Genomic DNA, 15,630 nt, shown 5'->3' with positions numbered 1-15,630 from the left:
TTGTATAAAATCCAGGCCAGGAAAATCTCCTTCATGTGTTTCTGTGTTTTGTCTTCAGCTACGTTGACACAAAGGCCTCTGCTGTGACGCTCACACCTTTGATAAAGTCTGGAGAGTGTCAGCTTCCTGTTTATAGATACAAAAATATGTAATGTTGTGAACTCTGGCCGCAGCGGCGCAAGAAAAAGGAGAATTACGGGAAGCACTCACAACAGGTAAAATCAAAATAACAAAGTAAAGTAGGATAAAATAAAAACCAACAAAAGAACAACACAATATACTTCCCCGTACTGTTACTGCTAACCTCTGTTAACCTAGTAACTCTTACCTTCTAACTGACAGCTGGTCAATAAACGAGCTCCATAAACGCTCCATATTCACCTTTACATGGAATATAAAGGGAAAAGAAGAAACACAGTGCTGTGTCAGCGTTAGACATATAGATATATCCTTGCTTTTAATACATTTGAAGGTGGGTGGGAGAGGTGCTTCTCCGCGTAGTCTACGGTCTCTTTGGGATCGGTAAAGCTTTTCCTCACATCACCGTGGGTCACTAACAGCTTTGCAGGGTATAGCAGTCTGTACCTGACGCCGGTCATCCCACGTAGTCTTCCTCTCATATTTGCAAATGCGGCTCTGCGTTTCCAACAGAGGAAGGGAAATCTGGGAGGATGTTTATTTTAAAAACCCTTATACATCAGGTTCTTGTTCTCTGCAGCTTTCAGCAGAATTTCCTCACCAATGTGGTAGTAGTGCAATCTCAAGATGATGGGCCGAGGAAGATGACTTTGTTTGGGATGCTGGCGATTCGCTCTATGTGCTCGATCGATGAGTGGCTTCTCCTCGAGAGATAGCGCCTCCGCCAACAGGTGTGAACCAACTCAGTCATCTTGGGTCCCTCTGTGCCTTCTGGTATTCCTGCAGTTCTTAAATTATTCCTCCTGGAGTGCCTCAAGAGCTCCACATCTCTCATCTAGCTTCTTTACCTCCGCAGACAAACGCTCCACAGTGGCCTGGAGAGTGGCGATGGTGTCAGAGTGGTTCGAGGCACAGTCCTGCAGTTCAGTCAAAGTGTTATCATGCCTGGCCACGTCGCTTTTTATGTCCGAAATTGAGGGCTGGATGCTCTGGTTCAAGGATGATATCTCGCCTCCTATGGTGGTAGAAATCTCTAATATGCAAGTGTCCAGTGCTAGTTAGTTAGTTCTAGTTCTAGTGGTTAGTGGGGCTTTATTTGATGATTCTAGTGTGTGTTACATTGTTGTCATATTGTTGAGTCGCAGAGCTGTACAGTGTTACAGTTTCTGTAGAGTCTGGTATAAGGAACTCAGATCCCTCTGTGAATAATGTTCACTGAAACTGATCTGTAGTTAATGAACTAGTCAGGATTTACACTAGAGAACGTTTCTGCCATTACATGGCCTGTATTTGTAGAGCGCTTTACTCGTCCCTAAGGACCCCAAAGTGCTTTTTTGCCCAAGGACACAACGACCGAGACGGTCCAAGCCGGGGCTCGAACCGGCAACCTTCCGATTACAAGACGAGCTGCCAACTCTTGAGCCACGATCGGCCCACATATTGTTGTCTTTTGTTGCAGACACCAAGTGCTGAGATCCTGTCTCAACCTCCTACATTCTTCCAGCAGGTTACACATTATTTTTTGTATTTGGAATCAAATATATGTGTCAGTTGGGCCTAGTGCAGGGGTCAGCAACCTTTAACACCCAAAGAGCCTTTTGGACCCGGTTTCCACGCAAAGGGTCAGGGTTCGGGAAAACACTGGGAGCCGCAAATACTTTGTGACATCTAAAATGAAGATAACACTGTGTATATTGTTTTTACCTTTATGCTTTGTGTGAACAACTACAGTGTGTTGCTTATGAAATCCATGAAGTGCTACAGAGAAAATTACATTTTATTTAAGTAATGAACACATTTTGAGCTCTTAAAGAAATATAACAAAGGAAAGCTGAACTCCAATGATCCATGTAGCAAACACAAACTGTTATATCGCCTTTGGGCTTTTGGAGCCTCGACCTGACTTTTAAAAAAAGCGCGTTCATGCAAACATCGTCGGGTCTGCCGTGATATGTTTACAACGGGACTTCTGCTCCTGAACCTCTGCGCACAGCGTCTGCAGGTAAGGTAACTTTATTTATACCCAAAGGCAAGGTAAATTTGCTCTACAGAAAAATGACAGCATTTGACATCCCTTTAAAAACACACATACCTAGTAAATATATAAAACTCACTGTGACACATACTTTAATATTTCGAATCAAAAACAGTTCTTATTTAATTCAGTGACAGCAACGGGGACAAAGCTGTTTTTATAACGCTTTGTCCTGCATCTCGGAAATAGAAACCTCCGTCCTGAGGGAAGAAGCTGAAATTCACCCCTTAGAGGATGGGAACCATTTTTAAGGATTGATAAAGCCATCCTCTGTACCTGCTCAGAGTACAGGGAGGCTAAACAAGACTGTGGCTCACCTATCAGACGGCTGGACCATCTCACTATCTGATTCAGAGAGTTTTTCTCTGTGACAGAGGTCTGACCGAACCATGCCACCAAACAAAAGGATAAAACAGACTCAATAAAAGAACGATAAAACAAAGTTAACATTTTTTTGGTCAATGTGGAAATGAACAAGTTTCCTAAGGCAATAAAGGTGCTGGTGACCCTTTTTACAAACTGATTTGCAATTTTGATCAAAGTTCAGTTTTTCATTGATTATAGTCCCAAGATATTTATATGATTGTACTTGCTCTATTTTCTGACCTTTAATTAAAGTGACTCCGTGCCCATTTTGTTGTTTCCTAAAATCAACAACCATGTCTTTTGTTTTAGATATGTTCAGCTGGAGATAAGACTCCTCCCACCACTGAACAAAGTCATCAATGACTGGGCCGTGGTTAGTTTCACCCTCTTTCAGTAAGCTGACAATAACAGAGTCATCTGCATATTTAATAATGACCCTGTTTTCATGTCTGCCCTGACACATGTTTGTATAGAGAGTGAATAATAAGGGCGATAGGACGCAGCCTTGAGGAGAACCTGTGGAGGAGAACACTGGGTCAGACAGAACCCCATTTATTCTCACTCTTTGTGACCTGTCAGTTAGAAAATCTAAAATCCAGCCCAGCAGGTTTTTCCTGATTTCAAACTGTTCTAAAAGTCTCTTAATTAAAATATGGGGCTGTGTTGTATTAAAAGCCGAAGAAAAATCAATGAAAAGAAGTCTTGCAAAAGTCCCTTTACTCTCTACATGTTTAAGAATCAGATTTAGTAAAGTCAAAAGTGCGTCCTCCACTCCTCTGTTGGGCCTGTATGCAAACTGCATTGGATCCAGCTGACCTTCAGTCTCTTCATAATCACATTTCTGAGGATTTTTTCAAAGACTTTCATTACAACTGAAGTGAGGCAACAGGCCTGAAGTCGTTTAGATTTAGGGACAGGAACCACGACTGCTTCTTTGCAAAGAGAGGGCACATGTTGTGTTTGCAAGGATTTGTTAAAAATAACCTGAAATATAGGACTGAGTTCATCAGCACAAGATTTAATTAGGCGGCCACTAATATTATCAGGACCTGGCTCTTGTTCACATTGACTGTATGAAAGGCCTTTTTAACATCGCTGAGTTCAATGATAAAGTGCTGAGTATCTCTCAGTTTCTGTTTCACTTCCCAAATATCCTCGCTGAAATCAGAAGAACTAAAACGAGCATAAAACATGTTTAAAGCATTTGAAAATCTCTGTCTGAATTAAAACATCTAAAATGACCTGACTGCTGCTCTGGGGATTTTGAAACCCTGCTATGGTTTTCATACAAGTCCAGGCAGACCCAAAAGTTTTTGCAGCAAATTTGCTTTCAAGAAGGTTTTTGTCTGTTTTGCTTTCAAGATCTCGATTTTCATTTCCTTGGTAGCTGTCTGAAAATCGGTAACAGCCCCTCTTTAAAGGCCTGTCTCTTTTTCCTTAAACAGGATTTGACACTTTTAGTGACCCATGGCTTATTGTTAGCGTACATTTTAACGCGCTTAAGGGGTATAATCATGTCTTTACAAAATACTGCACAGGAGCTAGTAACATCCACCAAAGCGTCGAGATCATCTCCACAAGACTGAAGACGGGGCTGTACGAAGTCACTTTATCTCTACAGACTGTAAGCTGTCGTCTGTGAGGCGTGAGCGTGTTTGTTTGAACACAGTTCACGGTGGAGAACAGCTGCTGACATAATGTGGATCCCAAGATCCATAACTGGCCTACCTGGGGCTGAAAGTCTCCATAAATGCAGGCGTTTCGGCGGCTACACCGGCTTCCACGAGTGTGACGCTTATTTTGAGAAAATAATAGAATATAAATGTATTTTTATATTTCAATATCACAATAATCTTCCAATGTAGAACTACAAGTTAAAAAAGAAGTAACATAAATCAAATCCACTTCAGCTAAATACTTCTCATTTCTTTCCATCTTACATGCTGTGACTGCAGCCATTCCCACATCTCTGTGAATGGGACTCATGGACATGGATCAGTGGTTGTTGATCAATGGTCCTGAGAATCTGCATAATTAAGATGAAGGAACGGAGCTCCCAGCCCATCGTTCCTGCAGCTGCTTTCAGTCTTTATGCAAATGTCCTGTTTGTAAGACTGAAACCTGCAGCTGAGACTGAAGACGTCACCTGATGATGACGACACGTTTCTCCCACAAAACGCTGCGTCCAGATGAACAGAAGCAACAGACTCACTTTCCTGGATGATTGAGATGCATCAAGACTTCATTGTGTGTTACTTCTCATTCAGCACAGACACATTATTCCTGTTAGGTCATGTCAGCTGTCACTCAGTACAAGCACAACTGTGAACAACACAAACTTCTCTTCAATGTGTCACAGAAACACTAAGTGTGAGAGCCTGTATGACACACAGGACAGACTGTAAGCTCTGCTGGCTGCACAGCACTTTGTAGCAGTTTTCCAACATGTCCTCCACCCGTGATGTCAGTGGTGGGACCCCAGTCACAGCACTCAGCACCACCTCCTTTAAATGGATTTTATAGCAGTTCCTCCCGTTACTCGGTGCAACGCTTCTTAAATGTGTTTTTGCAGGATAAAACACAGCAGGTGGTGTAGAGAGGACGTCAGCTGACGGAGCAGAGGGAGGCAGACTGTGGATAAATGACAGAGTGAGAGGAGAGCAACCATGACAGAAGCACAGGTGTGGCAGATAGAAGTGGCTTTATAGACACTTATTGTCAGTCCTCGTGCATGCTGTGGAAATAAGTGTCTGTGTCATGAGGTGACATGTGAGCTTATCTTTGGTCAATAAAGCTGAACGACCAGTTTTCACTTTGCTTGTTACGCTTGTTTAGTGACGTCTGGGTTTCTGTGGAGCCCGAATTTTGATGAGTTCTGGTGAAATCATCTGAGATCATCTGAGCATCGGTGAAGAGTCAGCAGAGAAAGTGTGGGACAGAAGTTTGCTTTGGACACATGGACTGAAATCAAAAAGTAACAAACAGGATTTCCAATGGACAGTATGGAGAAGTGAAAGTACACAAAGGCTGTGCTGGAACACGTGTGTTACACTTTTTGACAGCTGAGAACAAAACACAATATTTTGCATCATCTCTGCAGTGTCTCTTCTTTCCTCTGCTGTTGTGCTTTTAGCTCCAAACTGTTTCAAATGGTTTGTCAGCAAGCTGACCTCTGACCTCTGCAGTACTAACTCCTGACCCGTACAAAGAGCGGGCGTTTCTGACCTTTGACCTGCAGCTGTATGTCTCTCAGTCTCAGTTCTTCTCTCCGTCACTGATGGAGCAGGTGTAGTTGCTGCTGACAGTCAGTCGTTTGTTTTCTCAGAGTGAGGCTGAAGTCTGAACTGTTCAGAGCATCAGGTCTCATCAACGTGCGCTGCTGTAACGCCGCTTTGTCCTCTGAGATCACCAGGTATGAAACCTGAGTGCTGACAGAGCAGCATGTTCCCCCTCATTCACCTCCACCACCACAGCCAAGGCATGCTGGGAAACTGAGGACACACAGACGGAGAACTGAAGTGTCTGCTGTGTGTTCATCTCAGAGTCCTCACAGGTGACACATTAGCTCCAGAACACCAAGCCAGGTGTTTGAAGCCTGACAGGGATTCTTCCCATCCAGAGGGAGGATTTAGCTGCACAACAATGAACATTAGTGTGTAGTTTAGAAACACAGACTGTGCCTGCACTGCATCTAGTGAAGAAAAGTGTTACTGCGAGAGAACCAGGCTCCTTTAAAGCAGCTGATATTAAGGTTGAAAAATCAACAATAAGCTGATGTAATCAACGTTTCACAAAATGGTCAGCAGCTAAAATCTGGAGCCGTTCTTTGGTGGTAATTAACAGTTTGTTCTTGTTAGCTAATTATGTCATTAAAGGTAGCAGCAGAAGCCTTGTGTTGAAAGCCCATTCACTCACACATTCACACAGTATGTGTGTGTCTGTGTTACACTGTGGACATCCCTTCTGTTGGAGCGCCATCTTGTGGCAGGTTTAAGAAATGTTCTTCTTGTAAATCCAAACTGATGCACCTCCATAGCAGACTGTGGAGGCTTTCAGTGACATGGAGACTTGATTTATACTGTCATATTCTCCTGTTACACAAAGCACAGCACGCTGAACATGGATGAACTGAAACTCCCAGCATCTGACTGAGGAAAAGCACAAATCATTCTCACACTGACTCCTGCTTGATTTTAGATTTGCTTTCAAATCCTCACACTTTCATATGAAGCACTAAATGGGCTCCAGACTGTTTATCTCAGCTTCCTGTCAAACACACTGCTGCTCACACCGAGGCTCAGTTTACTCCTCCAGCCTGGCTTAACCTGCTGTCTGTTAAAAACAGTCCCACGCTCCTCTGTTTAATCCTTCTGATCAGACTCTTTGATTTTGTATTGTTTTTACCTGAAGTTGTGTTTTTGACATGGTTCTGTCTGTGAAATAAAGCTCACACACACACTGCTACAGTCCTTCATACACTTAGAAACGAAGCTGCTCCTTTCCTCAGTGCTGACACATAAAGAAGAGTTGCTTTTATATCCAACACGTCTCTGTTCCAGAAAACAGCTTCAGCAGCCTCTGAGTCTGAACTTGGAGTTGGTTATAAGCCACAGGCCTGTGTGCACAGCAATGAGGAAATATAATGCAGTAAGTGAAACATGGATGTGTGGAACAGATTATCCCAAAGGTTGATTCTGTTCATCTGGACGTTCTCAGTGAAACATTTGGTCTCTCGGTCAGGTGACTCCTTTAGTCTCAGCTGACTGCAGCTTTCCAAACCTTTGTCACTGGATCACTCACTTCATCTCCAACGTGTCCCTGACACAGACAGCTGGAGCCGTTACAGCAAAATCATTGATCATCGTTTTTAGAACATTAGCTGGTGTTGGTGGGCAGGCTAGCAGTGCTAATTGTTAGCACTAGTTCTGCTGCTCTCCCTTTGTCTCTGTTATTGTTGGTCTTTAGTGAACAATAGAAAGTGTCTTCATGAGACTGTTGCCTAATGTTCAAATGTAGATAACACCACCTGCACCAACCTGTTACACAGCACAACCCTCTGGTGTAGCTTTGCCCATACGGTAAAAAAATATATTTTAAAATACATTTTGAAATATATTTATATATTTAAAATGTATTTTAGCACATATATTTTTTGGCCATTTTTTGTATATTTTGAAATATATTAATAAAATATATTTCAAAATACAATTTAAATGTATTTAAAATCATTCAAAAAAATATAAATTTAACCCTTCATATATTTCTAAGAAAACACATTCACATGTAACATCTGAAAGAAATCTTTATTTGATGTTTAAAACATACATATAGCATATCAATCAAGCAAGGAATATTCATTTTATAAGTTTATTCTCATTACATACTTAAACATTCTAAAAGAAACACACACACATATACATATATGTGTGTATATATATATATATATATATACACACAGTCTCAGTCCCCCAGCTTTCACTGCAATCCTCAAAGCCCTTCTGGACACGCTGGGAAACCCCTTCCTTACCCCCACTGTAACAAACAAAAGTCACAGTTCTATTACTTTTATCAGAGTTAAAATAAAAATGTGATTTATGTTAGCTGGCTTCATTTAGCAAACAGATATTTCTGTTTATACAGATACAGATATTAATACAGATATATTTTACGCATAATTTACCTCTTTTTTTTTCCTAGATGGGAAGTCTATCCAGTTCACATTACAGTAATGCTAACACCCCTTTTGGTCGTCTCTCCTTACCTTCCAGCATTCATAAATCTGTTGACCTTCTTTGTCTGAGACCAACCACTACAATGCATCATCACCTATTTGTATTGGTAACTTACTTTACAACCTATTTTAATGGTTGCAAAGTAAGTTACTTGTGCTGTATGCAATTTTAGATACACAGAAAGTCTTCACTTACTATATATGGCTGTCATAGTGTCCTTATCAAGGGCAGTTCTTCACTCTGCGCCGATGTCCGTTTTGCTCTGTCCTCCTATAAAAAGCATGAACATTTGAGTGTTTGACTAGTTTTAGATTTCCAAAAATTTGATATTTGTACAACTAAACATTTGAACTACAATATATGCTATTGAGCGATACTTTTATGGGTAATTTTTGGTAAAGAAACTGGTGACAGAGTTGTAGGCTTTTTAAAGTACTATTAGCTAACCATTTGAACTGACTTTCAAAGCTGATTACCTTTTAAATTGCTGTGGATCAAAACCTCCAGTGGGAAGGCGGCCATTAGAAGAACACGCACCATTGAACCTGAAAATAACAAAAACAAACAAAAAACAGAACAATATATAAGAGTCCGGTAGGGTAATAAATCTCTTCTGAAGCAATATAGTTATTTTGGGTGAAAAACAAAACATTCCTCTAAAATATATATACTGACATCAGCAATCAACATCATGATTGTAATTATTTCCTTTTTAGTACATCTACTGCTGTTTGCATGTGTCAAGCACTACGACTGTATCTATGCATATAAATTCACCATATATATCCAGCAAAAATGTTTTGTTATAGTCAAAAGGAAAACAAACAAAGGCATTCAATCAGAGGTGAGAAATTAATTGGGAATATGAATTATAGGTGAACTATTCTTTACCTACTAGCAATCAAGCTTCTTTAACCAAGAAGCTTGAAATATTTGAATGTAAAATAAAATAAATAAATAAATAATAATAAAAATAACATGATGTAATTAAAATGCACAACTTACATTAAGGAAATCTGCATTTGTATCCACAGGCTAAAAGTAAAACAGTAAATGTGTTAGTAATAGTACAGGTATTTGTAAAAAAAAAAAAAAGAGGCAGTAACTGTGACGCTTCTAGTGGGATGCTAAATGCAGAGATTTATATTTACAGTATAATACTGCATGTACGGGTAGCTGTGTTGTGAACTGTAACTGAATATTAGAGAATCTCAGAGAAATTAAATGTATTTATTTTTTTAATTTATCAATCATAAAACTGTCTGTTTTGAAGGCCTGTTACGATAACGACTTTTTGTTGGTCGGTATATTGCCCCATAAACAATTGCGACAAGTTATGTCATTGTCATTTTAAGACCATTTTATGTCTTTGAATGTATAATCATAATATAACACCATAATAATGCAAGATCTACACACTTTCAATTGACAAACCAACATCTAATTCTTAAAGTATTTAGATCATTGAAATTAGGAATCAAAATATTAGATACCTTAAAAACTTGAATAAATAGTAAGTTTTCTAACAAATAGAAAACAATGATATTTAATGTTATTGTTTTGTTATCATTATATTTTATTTTTGTAAATATAATGGCACATAAATTACATCATCAACAATTATTGAGGTCATGTACATGTACTGTGTGTTAAGTCGATATATCGATTATTGTGATAGGCCTACTGTTTTGGTATCATAACGAGCTTGTCAAACATGCATGACCACTAAACAATGTCTAAGCAGTAGTATTGGTCTGAATGACAACAAACATAACTAGTGTTTTGGAAAACCTGTTAGAAAACAGTTATTTCAATAATTATGATTAGCATGTGACACAGACACCGCATAAAAAACCACAACAACAAATACTTACTTTAGGAGGATGGGGGAGGGCAGCATGAGGTTGAGACTTTGACATCTGTAAGAAACAAATTCATGTATTACAAACAAGTCACTTAAAAATACATTAATGTGGCAGACTGTTCCCTGTTCAGATGCAGTGTATAAGTACAATCAGGGCTGTCACAACAATGGGGTGGGGCCAAGTGGCTGCAACCCTAGGTACAATGTGCAGGTATATATAATTACATATAATATATGTGAATAAAGCAAGAATCTGTTTAGGTTAGTCACTGTGCTGACTGATGTTTGCTAGGTTTATATGATTGCAAACTGCACAAAAACAACAACAGCAACAACATTAATGACAATGACAAACAAAATTACTTACATTTATGTAAATCTCACATTAGGAAGATCTGCATTCGATTTCATGGGCTGAAATAAATAGGCAGAAACATTACTGCTAAAAAAAATAAAAAAACAAAAACTCTAAAAAGCCTAAAAATGACTTAAAAAGCAAGGAAATGTGGAACATTGTAATTAGCGAACATTAATAAAGCATAACTGTTCTTTGTTTCTAACCTTGGTAAGTACTCTGTAGCCAGAAGGAGAGGTAGGATTTCTGTGAAAGCCAAATTAAATGTGAATAGGCTTTGATAGTTATTGAGAAGGCAGAATAATAAGAAAAGGCAAAAGTACGTCACAATATAATTAATTAAGTTACATATTTTGATTACCAAATTATGGAAGCGTGGAGCTGCCACCCAGGCAAAAGAAAAATAGAGCTGTATCACGTTATGACGTGAAATGTTTATTGTTCTAACATTATGCTTTTCATGTTTGTATAATACAGTGGTTCTTAACCTTGTTGGAGGTACCGAACCCCACCAGTTTCATATGCGCATTCATTGAACCCCTCTTTAGTGAAAAATAAAGTGTGTTTTTTTTTTCAAATTAGACGTAGATATGTTTTTTACTGGTGCACAAAATGAGCCGTGCACGTCACAGCGGAGGCTCTGCCGAACCCCTGAGACCAACTCACCGAACCCCTAGGGTTCGATCGAACCCAGGTTAAGAACCACTGGTATAATATAATATCACATTATTATAATATACATAATTGTCACGTTCGCACAATATTGTACGGACGTGATAATTATGTACATTTTTCGTACAATGTTGTTCAAACATGTTGTTCAAACATGATAGTATATTGTTAGAACGATAAACTTTTCACGTTATAACGTGATATACTTATATTTCTCTTTTGCCTGGGTGGCAGCTCTACGCTTCCGTTCCAAATACACGAGAATAAAGTAATATTATATGGGAAAAGGCACCTGCTAGCTTGATGATGGAGGCTTCTTAGACTGGCCACCCGCCTTGGCTTCTTGTCGCCACCCCACGAAATAAAGGTCCGTTTCCTCCATGCCGGCTAATTATTTATCCTCATTAAAATCTCGTATATGTTCAGTTGGCAGAATTGAGAATTTTACATCTTCCAACCACTTAATTAACGCGAACATAATCGGCTTGTTTCTTCCCGTCTCCTGTATCCGGCCGTTCCTCTCGCTGTCAGATTTCGCGCCTCAGAGACGTCGTTATTTTTCAAAAAAAAAAAAAAAGAAGAAAGAAAGAAAGAAACAGCAACAACTACTAAAGAGAGTTTTTGCACGTTCATTGCACATTTGTGGGAATGTTTAAATATTTAATTTTTATTAATTACTTTTCATTATATCTTTATTTTTTAAACCACCGTGGCAATGCGCATGCGCATACACTCCTGCACGCAAAGGGCTTTGGAGTTGACGTAATGTCGCAATGCATTGTGGGAGCACAGCACCATCTTGGCAGGTCACGAATCAAAACAAGATTGCTACGAACCATTCTGAAACGTAGCTCAAAAGAAAATGACGGTATAGAGACAGATTCTGTCCAGATGCAAAGAGACGGTACTTGATTGTTGAAATGTGGACCTGTATGAAATATAGCCGTGGAGTAGAAACCCTGAAGACCAAACCGCTATTGACTTAGCATGATCTACTCTCATACCTTGTCTGTGGAGTCAGAGCATACACGGCGCAGCAATTTCGCAATTATAAATCTCTGGAGGCGCACATCCAATTCACCAAGGACTGGGTACAAGATTTGGCTATTTTTAAGCCTCCACGTTGTGAGTACGGCGTCATTCAAGCAAAGGTAAGTCAGCTTGAGTACTGCGAGTAAAATGCGTTTGATTCCCCCCAGCATTCAAATTAGTGCTAGTAAAAATTCATTCGTGAGGGGGAAATTACAGTGAGAACATGTAGAGCAGGGGTGCCCAATCCCGGTCCTCGAGAGCTACTATCCTGTAGCTTTTAGATGCATCCCTACTCCAACACAGCTGAATCAAATGGTTTGATCTCTTCAGCATGCCATCATGTTTGGCAAAGGCCTGATAACAAGCCATTCATTTGATTCAGGTGTGTGGGAACAAGGATGCATCTAAGAGCTGCAGGATAGTAGCTCTCGAGGACCGGGATTGGGCACCCCTGATGTAGAGGCTCTGTTAGAGGGATAACATAGTGAGTTCAGTGCATTGATGTGACATTGTCCTGAAGGATTTAGTTATTCTTTATGGTTAAAGAAATTGCCCTAATTAATTCATATTTATTATAAATAATCCTAATTACACATCTTGCTTCCTTGTTTGTGTCCTGTGTCACTAAAAATACATTCTGTTTTAGTTTTATACATTGATTAATGACCTGCAGAATCTGCTTGTCATATTAGGTGTCCATAATTGTCACTTAAAGTCGAACTTTATGTTTTCTCCCTCTTGAAAGTGATTACATCCTTGCATTAGGTTCATTTTTTGCTGATAGGTTTCTAAAAAGAAACATGCAGATTTAGAATATAACATGCAGCGTTCTATAGATGGATACATAAAAACACTTTATTTGTTACATTTATGATAAATGGATTTGAAAGTAAATAAAACACATTTGTGTCGGCCTTGGCTTATTAAAGTTCTTGTCTTTAAATGAACTTTGTCTGTGTGTGTTTTAGGTCCTGCACTCTTAAAGACTGAATTGCAGCATTGCAGCCACAGGTCATTGTGAGCATCACAGGGAAGGTTGAAGCCGCCCACTGCAGCTGTATGGCTAGAGTCGTGGAGACTTGCAGCCATGTCACTGCTCTTCTGTTTAATGTAGAAGCAACAGTGAGGATCTGTGGCACAAGGACTGTTACAGATGAACCTGCATACTGGGTTTTGCTGGGTAATATGACCAAGATACAGCCAGAGGTTGGCCATAAGATAGACTTCTCCTCTTCAGCTGCCCAAAAAAAGGTTCTTGATCAAAACATAAACAGACCATTCGTTGTGACAGGTAAAAGAAGCCATCCTCAAAAAAGAAAAGTTCCACCTGCTACTGTGGAGGAGTTGGATCAACTGATGGGACAATATTTTTCCAAGCATAGTTCTGTTCTGAATAACCCATAATGTTTTAATTTAAGGGGCCATGTAAATACTTTGCATTTACTGAATATGTACTTACTAAATACCACTGTTCAAAAGTTGAATAAAGAAACAAAGAAATGTTTGCCTATTTTTAATTAAAAGCACTTTGTAGAACATCACATCAGTTACAATGTAGAAAAAATGTTATGTATAGTTTACAAATGACAAAATGTTCACATAAAATCATGACAGCATTTGTATAATATCACCCACTACTAGCATTCTGTAATTTACTGTCTCTTTTGAAAACTTATCACTACATAAACAGCACAAGACTTAAGAGTATTTAACAAGAGCATTTTCCCTGGTTTTACTACCACACTGGGGCACATGTTCACCAAAACGCAGCAAACCTTTGCCATCTTATCCAGGAAGGTCACCTTTTTACCCACACATGGAAGAAGTAATCTGATTGGCATGGTGGTATGTAGCATGTAGTTTGAAGCAGGGATTTCGTAGTGCCCCATGTGTAGTGTTGGAACCCAGTCAGGATTTGTTTCATTCATTTCATAGGCTGGTTTGTTGCAATAATGCCAAATAATTAGCAACTCTATAAATAGAAGGTAGTTCTGCATGTTTGTTCTAAGTTTGTGCTATGATCTCAGAGCGCATTGAAAATAAAATTAACAGGCTATAAAGAATAATATGAACTTATTTAGAACTTACCTGAATGAAAATACTGGAGCACACCAACAGATATCTGTGGCTGGTAGAGAACTGAATATCAGCTCGTCTCGCAGCTGCTATCCAGGCTAGACGCCTTCTTTTGGTAACATCCAACACATAAGCTCCCTCATGATGTTTCCAGGTGAGGAAACAATGAAAAGAGAGCCTGTTTTCAAGCTTATTCCTTTGTCGGTAGTGCAATCTAACATTACAACCGACCACACAGCAAGCATTTGTTTGGCCTGCTAATATGGCGCCTTGACCAAAAATCCTGGCTACGCCCCATCCCGTAAGATCACGCTCCAGAGCCCTATTAACGTACGGATCTAGAAAGAAGACGCTGCATTTTTAACTCTGAGGGAGATGGAGAATGAGCCTATTTCCAAAACAGTGGAGTGTGTTCCTTTAAGTACTAAATTGTATATATTGTCAAAAACTAAAGTGTACATAGCAGTTGTTGTATCTTGTTTACTGTATCACTGACAGATAATTTCAAAGTCAATGAACGCTACATTATAGTGAGATATTGTGTAATGTGAAATACTGTAAGCAAATGAATAAACAACCTAATTCGTGATAGACCTTTGACTCTGTTTTGTTTGAATCCAACTGTTTTTTGCAGATGTGCATAAAACATGTTACTTTTAGTATTGTTATCATTATCATCATTATTGCACTAAATATATTTTAAATAAAGGATACTTTGATATACATTCTACTGTAAGGTTGGAAATGTATTTTCTTCACCCTAAAATATGTTTTGAAATGTATTTTGGTTTGAAAGAAATATATTTTCAATTTCAAAAATATATTTTTTTGGAGCATCACAAATACAAAATATATTTACCATATATTTGAAATATATTTTGGCCAGGAAAAATGTATTTTTTTACCGTATGGGTTTGCTGCTGCTGACTTTGAAAATCACACCAAACATGGAATCAAATATATCGACTCAGCTTAGACTACAGAGAAGCTCGGCACTGCTCACAAAACTCAACACAAAAGGCTTTTTAAAGACAACAATCACTTTGACAGACACACAAACACGACTGAGTACAGAGCAGCTGCTGGTTTGAAGCCACAGAAATGTTCAAATGTTTAAACACACTGCAGCGTTGCAGCCGTGATGCATTTGTGCTGCTAAGGCCACACACATCAGCTGCCTTACATTTTAGTACCAGTTCATCTCTGACCATGGCAGCACAGTCTTTCCAGTACAGTGATGTTGGTGGGGACAGTGGGGACTGATTGTTCATTGGCTGTAAGCCGGTCACATGGACGTTTAACTGGTGCTTTGGTTGCTCTGTAGTCTGTTGTGCCTGTGAGCTGCTCCTAAAATGAGACA

At 39.2% G+C, this 15,630-nt stretch overlaps 1 long non-coding RNA gene across 1 annotated transcript; it reads right to left on the bottom strand.

Annotated features, from left to right (window-relative positions):
- Positions 1-8,051: 8,051 nt before the first annotated feature.
- Positions 8,052-10,900, bottom strand: LOC112432640 (uncharacterized). The gene is made up of 6 exons (XR_013096458.1): positions 10,697-10,900; positions 10,503-10,549; positions 10,146-10,190; positions 9,277-9,306; positions 8,748-8,816; positions 8,052-8,541 (listed from the first exon to the last, which is right to left on the bottom strand). It is a non-coding gene; the product is annotated as an uncharacterized LOC112432640 (long non-coding RNA).
- Positions 10,901-15,630: the final 4,730 nt, after the last annotated feature.

The sequence above is a fragment of the Maylandia zebra genome, unplaced genomic scaffold (assembly GCF_041146795.1).
Source record: "Maylandia zebra isolate NMK-2024a unplaced genomic scaffold, Mzebra_GT3a scaffold11, whole genome shotgun sequence".
NCBI classification, from domain to species: domain Eukaryota; kingdom Metazoa; phylum Chordata; class Actinopteri; order Cichliformes; family Cichlidae; genus Maylandia; species Maylandia zebra.
Note: the sequence above shows the minus strand (reverse complement) of the source record. Positions and strands in the feature narration are given on the sequence as shown.